The following is an 8096-nucleotide window of genomic DNA, read 5'->3' as shown; positions in this document are numbered from 1 at the left end:
ATTTGTTTATTAATCAATCAATCAATGATTAATTAACTGCTAATTAGGATAGCCTGGAACACTGATGATCTTTCAGCCTCTAAGATTCTATAGTCATTACTAAAAGAGGAAAAAATACTGCTATTGTCTTCTATTGTTTCTTTTGGAGGTTGAACGCTGCTATTGTATAGAGAATGATGGAACAAACCTGGAGTCTGCTGTTGCATCGCTTGAATCTAGTTTTAGCTGTTCAGCAAGTAGCCAGAGCAGAGCAGAGCATTTGGGGCTTCAGTTTCTCCATTTGTGGACATGAAGGCATTTGACTAGGTTCTTTAAGGTCACTTCTAGCTCTACATGCTAAGATTTCCAAAATAGATTGAAGCAAGAGATGCAAATAAAGGTTTATATTTCCTTGGACATCTTGTAAAAACAAGATAAAAAATTTGGAAATGCAGGAGTTTGAAACACAATAGTATTAGTTTCTGTCCACAGAGGCAAAAAACAAAGGACCATTAAAGAGTGCCGAAGGCAAATTTAAATAAGTTTTAGTAATGTTCTTGATTTGACAAGGATTATTAGACTTGAAGCTTTGAAGATTGCCATCATTTTGTATTTAAAAAGATAGAAATATAATCATTATGTCAAATGTAATTAAATCATAATATCAGAAATATAATTAAAAACAATGTGCAGCATAATAGAAAAAGCAATAGAGCTAGGGTGAGAGGACCTGGTTTGAATCTTTGTATATGATTAACTAACTACCTGTGTAGCCCGGGGTAAGTGATTGAATCACTCTAAACCTCAGTTTCTGCATATTGGAAGAGATGGTTTGTAAGATTTCCCTTCTAGATGTAAATACTTTGATCATATCATCTCCCACTCATCTTGAAAAGAATAATGAAGTTGGTGAAAAGACTGAAGGAGCAATTATAGAATTTTCAAGTGGTAACAATCCATGCAGGTGACTCTGGTGGTCACATCCTTTCCCTTGCTACTTTTATTCCACTCAAAAATAATCCCCATGTCTATGTTTCTGAAAAAAAGTAAGAGGAGACACTTGGTCAATGTGAATTGACCTTTCTCACTTGGGAATTGAGAATGGAGAGCCCTGCTTGATTGGATAATGCTGGACAATACCCCTGAAGTTTGAGGGTAGCCTTGGACTGGAACATGATCAGTTTCAAAGGTGAGTTCCTTGTGAGTTTTTTTAAACATGTAGAGATTGCAGAATCAGACTTGGGATCAAAGCAGGATAGCAAATCATTGGTTAACTATATCAATAGGGATTGGTTCCCTTAAACTGCCCTGAGATAGAAAAAGACAATTTTGACTGAGATTTTCAGTAAATAATTAATGATGATCTCAGACAGCAGAGTATATTGTATAACAGTTCTATAGCTTGCTAGGATCTTAGAGTCCATATAGTCCAAACACCTCATTGTATAGATGTGCAATTGAGGCCAAGAAACATTGGGTGGTTTGCCCAATGTTATACAGTTAGTGATAACTAAAGCTTGGGATTTGAACATAGGTCATCTGACTCCAAATTTTTTCCATTGATTTACATTGCCTCTTCAAGGTTGACCTTGGCCAAGAGATTCTGGGACCTGAGATCCCAGAAAGTGAGCAGAGGCAGGAATACAGGGAAAATACTCCATGTACCTGGGAAGTAGTTGAAGAACCCATCCACTAGGCTCAACAGCATTTGATCAGACACCATGTTTCTTTCTATTGTGCTACCTCCAATCAACACTGTACACAAGAGAAACCACAAGGAAAGCAGGGAAATGAAATGTCAGAAATGAGGTTGGTATTCTTGACTAAGAGGAGCAGACAGAAAAAATTTGAAGAGAAGTTTAGGTTGGAGAAAATAGAGGAGATCCTCTGTCATGCTCATACTCATATAGTAAAACTGTGTGGAGGTCCCAGGATGGGGAAAAATTGGTGACATCAAGGGCTAATAGACTCTGGGGCATCAGGGAGCTATACTGACAGTAGCCTGGTCAGGAGGTAAATAATACATCCCCACTAAAGGCTGATGCGGTGACCTAGAAAGAAAATCTTCATGGCTAGTCTGTTGTGGGATCATCCCACTCAAGTAAATTTATAACTATCCCATTTCTGTGTCATCCCAACCCTCAGTGGACATTTTTGGAAGAGAATGAAGCATAAGAGACTGCCATTAAGGTGGTATTAGCCCCCAAAATTGAAGAAGACAGTTGTTTTGTTTTCCTTCCTAAAACTGGAAATAAAAGTTCACAAGCTTTGCAAACTATAAGTAGCTGCTGGGGATAAAACCCTAACCTATTCAACTATTTGTTAACTAACATTTATGTCACTGAATCACTGCAGAAAGAAACAAAACAATTATGTATAGAGAATTATTGGTAATCAAGATGGCCCAGGAGGCATGCGAACATCACCTGGAAAAGGCATAGCACCCACTGATGGTCTTTACCATCAAATTGTTTGAATTTATTTTTATATAAATGTTATTTTATTTTTTCAGTTTAAGAGGCATTTATTTTCTTTCCCTCTTGCCTAGCTCCAATGGAAAAGAAAATCACTATAACATATATGCAGAGTCAAGCAAAAAGAAAATTTTGCATTGGTCATATCCAAAAATGAATGTCTCATTTTGCACCTCCAACCTGTCTCTGCCAGGTCAGTAGCATTCTTCATCATCAATTCTCAGGAAAAGAGATCATCATTACCATTAATTTCCAGTTCTTTGCCACTAACATAAAGAGCTGCTATAAATATTTTTACGTATATGGGTCCTTTCTTTTATTTCTTTGGGGTATAAGCCTAGTAATAGTATTGCTGGGTCAAAGGTTTTGTATAGTTCAGATTTGGTCGGCATTGTTCCAAATTACTTTCCAGCATGGCTGAATCAATTCACAGCCTCACTAACAATGCATTAATGTATCTGTTTTTCCATAGCTCTTCTAACAATTGTAATTTTCTTTTCTTTTTGTCATCATTGCTCAGAGCTGCTTTAATTTGCATTTACCACAATGATTTGGAGCATTTTTTAATACTACTGTTGAAAATTTGGATGTGTTCTTTTGAAAGCTGCCTGTTCACATCCTTTGGGGAAAATATAATTGAAACATATTTCAAAATATATTTTAAAAATCAATTGGCTAGGGACAGCTAGGTGTATCACTGGACTGCAAGCTAGGCCTAAAGACGAAAAGTCCTAAATTCAAATCAAAAAGTCACTTAACCCCTATTGCCTAGCCCTTACTGCTCCTTTACTTTGGATCCAATATACAGTATTGATTACAAGACAGAAGGTATGGGTTTTTTAAAAATCAATTAGGGAAAAATGTATTTCAAAGAATGTCTCTTTCAAGGCATGTCACATTGTGGACTGTTTTGTTTGATGGCCTTTATACTCTGGTAATAAATACAAATGGAAGCATGGCATAGTCAGAAGAGCAAGAAGACATGGGTTCAAGCCCCACCTCTGATCAATAATGGTCATGTGGCCCTGGGAGATGAGTCTCTTGCAATGCCCCCAAAAAATTCTCTGAGCCCTTAAGTTCTAGAATAGTTACTTATCTTCACTGATAAAATGAGTTTCCTCACTGAAAGTTCTATATACCAATGAAATCACAGATGCTGAAATCTAGATAAAAATTGCACTGACAAATACCTGGTCCCAGAATGTGAACTAAAACAATGCTATGATGAGGGAAAAACTCAGGTAGTCTTTTTATGGGAGTTTTTGTGGGAGAGTTTGGGAAGCCATGATGAAGCACCAGGGAACCCCAAAGCTATATTGTTTTATGAGTAAATGGCTATGAGCCTACAATACTGAGAGGAGGTACTTATGGACACATCAGTCAATTAATCAATTAACATTAAGCCCCACTACATGCCGGGCACTATGCTAGGTGCTGGGGATACAAAAAGAGGTAAAAATCACTTCCTGTCCTCAAGGATCTTACTATCTAATAGATATATCATGATGTTTTGGAAGCATCGTTTTAAATTTCTGGAAGAAACAGGGCAAACAAAACCTGGCACCATGCAAAAGACTGCAAGTAAGTGCCAGTATGTCAAGAACCTTTAGTGAAACCCACAATAGCTACCGCAACCCTTGCCAATTCTCCCATGACCTTGATGCTAAGTAGTGCTAGAGTATGAGATAGATCTTTGATCCCAACTTCACTATGTTAGAGATTTGGATTTTGCTAAATGAATGATGAAGAATACCATACAACTGTCATAATTCAAGAAGTTTTGGAGGCTAGAAAGCTATGGACCAACAAAAGCTATCCTTACCCAATAAAGGTTTACTTCAGAAATGGGCTGGATCTCAGATCACTTAGAATATCTTATTCTCCTTCCACATGAGATAGCCTTCCTCAATACAGAAAAAAATTAAATAGTTCATTAATAATATCCATGGAAAGGATATTAAACTATGTACCAAAGAACTGGTTTCTAGTACTGTCTATGTGACTCACTAGCTATGAGAATAAAGGTAAGTCAACGTACTGTTTTAGGTCCTCTGATAACTAGATATAAAGGAGACTTTTGAGATGGGATGACTTAAGAGATCTCTTCCAACTCTGAAATCCTGTAATCCTGAAGTTGGAAATGTGAACAGGGTAATACGTAAAGTTTAGATAAATTTGTGGATAAAAGTTAAGGAAAACATAATATTTGTGAGATATGTCAGACTTTTTGATGTGATGTCACAGACAATCCTGCCCTGCTAAAAATCAAAATTTTAATTTCCATAGTGCTTTGGTTGTTTACAAAGTACTTTCTCTACCACATTCCTAAGAGGTAGGTAGTGCAAGTATTACTTTCCTTATTTGGGGGGAGTGGATGGTCCAGACCTGTGACGTCCTTACTGTGAAAAACTCCCAATTTAGAAGCTCCTTCCACTAATCTATATCAATAATTCAACTGCAACTCATAGATTTAAAGATGTACCTAGTACACTGAAAGATTAATTGACTTGCCTGTGGTAAAATAGTTTGTCCCAGTGGTAAGATTTGAACCCACATCTTCCTGATTTAAAGTCAAGTGCTCAATCACACTATATCATGCCAACATTGGCCTCCTTGCTGTTCTCAGCATAACAATTCTATCTCCTAATTCCATGCATTTTTCACTGGCTATCCCCTATGCCTGGGATGCTCTCCATCTTCATTTCTATAGCCACACTCCCATGGCTTCCTTCAAATCTCAACTAAAATCTCACTTTCTACAAGAAACTCTTTCCAGTTCCCTTAATGCTAATACCATTCCTCTGAGCTTAGCTCCAAGTTATCATATAAGTTTATGTATGTATTTATAAGTGTGTAATGTGTGTATTACACATATACACACATAATAGGTGTGTATGTATATATATATACACACATACATGTAAGCATAGTGCTTGGCATAGTAGATGCATAATAAATGCTTGTTGAATTGATTTGATTCTCAGCTTCGCTATTTTACCCATGAGGAAATGTTGGCTCAGAAAAGTTACTTGTCTTACCTATAGTCACATAGCTAGTATGGATAAAAGCTGAGAATCAAACTCAGATCTCTTCACCAAATCCAATATCCTTTAGAGTAACTCACATTTATATAGTGTTTTTAAGGTTTAGATAGCCTTAGCTTCTGTGTATTCAGATGGGAATATAGGATAAAACTCACTATGGCTCTGTGTGGGAGCTCTCGCCTGCTCTCTCTTTAATTCACTCTCCTTAAGCAACTTGGCAGCCCCTTACCAAACTGATGCCAAACTTAATGAGGACATTGGACTGGCATTAACATTGCAGTTCAGAATTCCCAAGCTCAGGAGACCAATTAGCCTCAACTTCCCTGGTAGCTGAGATCAAACATAGGTTCACCATCCCAAGAGGTAGTTTCTAATAAATGTAAACCTTAAAATTTCTTAGACTTATAAATGTTGGAAATTTCACCATTGGGAAATTTCATACTTGAAAAATTTCCTATTGATTGTGGGTCTTGGCTATTGGAATATGAACCCCATTGGCATGAGAGTTTCCTCCTCCTCCCTTCTTAAGATTACTTTAGGACAGAAACCTTTTGCTGAACAATGGAAAGGACTTTGACCTATGCTTAAGCATAGAACAGGAATTTCTTTGAGTCATGATTGATTTTAGAATTGATACAATGGAGATACTTGGAATCAATCTCCACCCTACTCAGTCCTAACAGGATTGAGGAAGGGCTGCAGCATAGATCAAAATTTAATTATTCCAATCTCTACCCTACTCAGGTTAACAGGATTTAGGAAGGGCTGTAGCAAAGGATCAAAGATTTAATTATTTGAAAATATGACCTTCAACAGACATGTGCAAAGCCAGACACCTCTGGGCGGTCCTGGGTTAAGCTAGAGCCTCCATTGGCACAGGGAAATTGATGGACAGTGATTGGTAGATGTGAGAACTGAAGGGAGGCAACTTGGATGGTTTCCTTAAAGAGAGAGGGATCTGAAGACTCAGGGGTGGTGGTTTTAGGAGTTTGTCGGAGTGGTTGCAGTGGGCTCTGAGAAGCTTGCTCTGAAGGAAGCTGAAGGTGGGGGCTCTGAGACTGTTTCTCCATTTTGGTCACGTGATTAATAGGGACTGATCTCCTTTCTTTGCCCCAGCTATCTAAGGGCTTGGGCCATTTGGCCCAGCCTAAACAGAAGGGGTATTTAAGCCCTATTCCCTTCTCTCCCCTTTCTCTCTACCTCTCTCTCTCTATCTCTAATTCCTTTCTTCCTCCTGTTTGTAATTAAAACTCCATAAAAGGTTGACGGCTGACTTGAGTTTTCATTTAGGAATTACATAGCTGAATTCCTTGGTGACCTTAAATTAATATATATCAGTCTTTTAAAAGTGATTTCCTTGTCACATTGTGGCTGACCACACAGGAGTCTAAAGAATCCTCTCAATAAACTTCTGAAATTCCTTGCCTTTTTACTATACGTCTCACCACTTAGTCCCCTTTTAAAAAAAAAAAAAACTTGGCTTAAAGACACAGCTGCTAGAACACGTGAGTATAAAAAACTTTTTTTTCTCTTCTCTTTTCTCCTTAAGTTAAATTGGAATCAGCAGTTTTTACTTTTTCTTCCCTTTAATCTTAAGGGACAGCTGGGTAGCTCAGCGGATTGAGAGCCAGGCCTAGAGACGGAAGGTCCTGGGTTCAAATTGGACCTCAGATACTTCCCAGCTGTGTGACTCTGATAGACAGAAAACAGCTGTTTTAAATCTCAGCAACAGGGCTCTAAACTCCTGGCTGGAAGAGCTGTATCTAAATATCCTTTCCCTTAAGAAACAACTTCCTGGATTAGAGAAAAAAAAAACAACCTTGTGGAAAGTTTGTGGCTTTGCCCTGCTCCCCACGTGTTTTGTGAAATTACAAAATATATATAAAAAAAATGAGTACTACATTCTTTGACAATTATATGGCAGCTGAAGAAGTAGGGGCATTGAGGAATGCAGGATACCTCCAAATTTTTATATTAATAGGTACTGTCATTTTTGTACTCCTCAATACTATATTTAGAGATGAAAAAATAAAAAAAATTGAGGATAAAATAAAACAAAATGAGGATAAAATAGAAAATATTGAGGATAAAATAGAAAATGTTGAGGATAAAATAGAAAAAAATGAGGATAAAATAGAAAATATTGAGGATAAAATAGAAAATATTGAGGATAAAATAGAAAAAATTGAGGATAAAATAGAAAAAATTGAGGATAAAATAGGAAATATTGAGGATAAAATAGAAAAAATTGAGGATAAAATGCAAGCCCAATTAGAAGATCTAAAAAGTTTCTTACAGGATCAATTGGCAAACAACCACTCTACCAGAAACAGACCTGTTTCTGAACCTTTGAATGAGGAAATTTCCTTCCCTGAAATAGAGATGGAAAACACCTTCCCTATAGCCCAGTTAACAGACTGCTTCTCTCGTGCAGTGCAAATCTTGACTGAATTTAATCCCCAAAACCCTTCCCCTGCAATCCCAGTTTCTCATGTTCCCTCTCCTACAGAAAACCAAATTCCAACGCAAAGGAGATCTTGTCCTCCTAGAGAAACCTGTCCTTGTCAAACTGACCCACAGGTACAAAATTCAACTAGAG

The sequence above is a fragment of the Monodelphis domestica genome, chromosome 1 (genome assembly GCF_027887165.1).
Source record: "Monodelphis domestica isolate mMonDom1 chromosome 1, mMonDom1.pri, whole genome shotgun sequence".
NCBI lineage: Eukaryota > Metazoa > Chordata > Mammalia > Didelphimorphia > Didelphidae > Monodelphis > Monodelphis domestica.
This window is presented reverse-complemented; position numbering follows the sequence as displayed.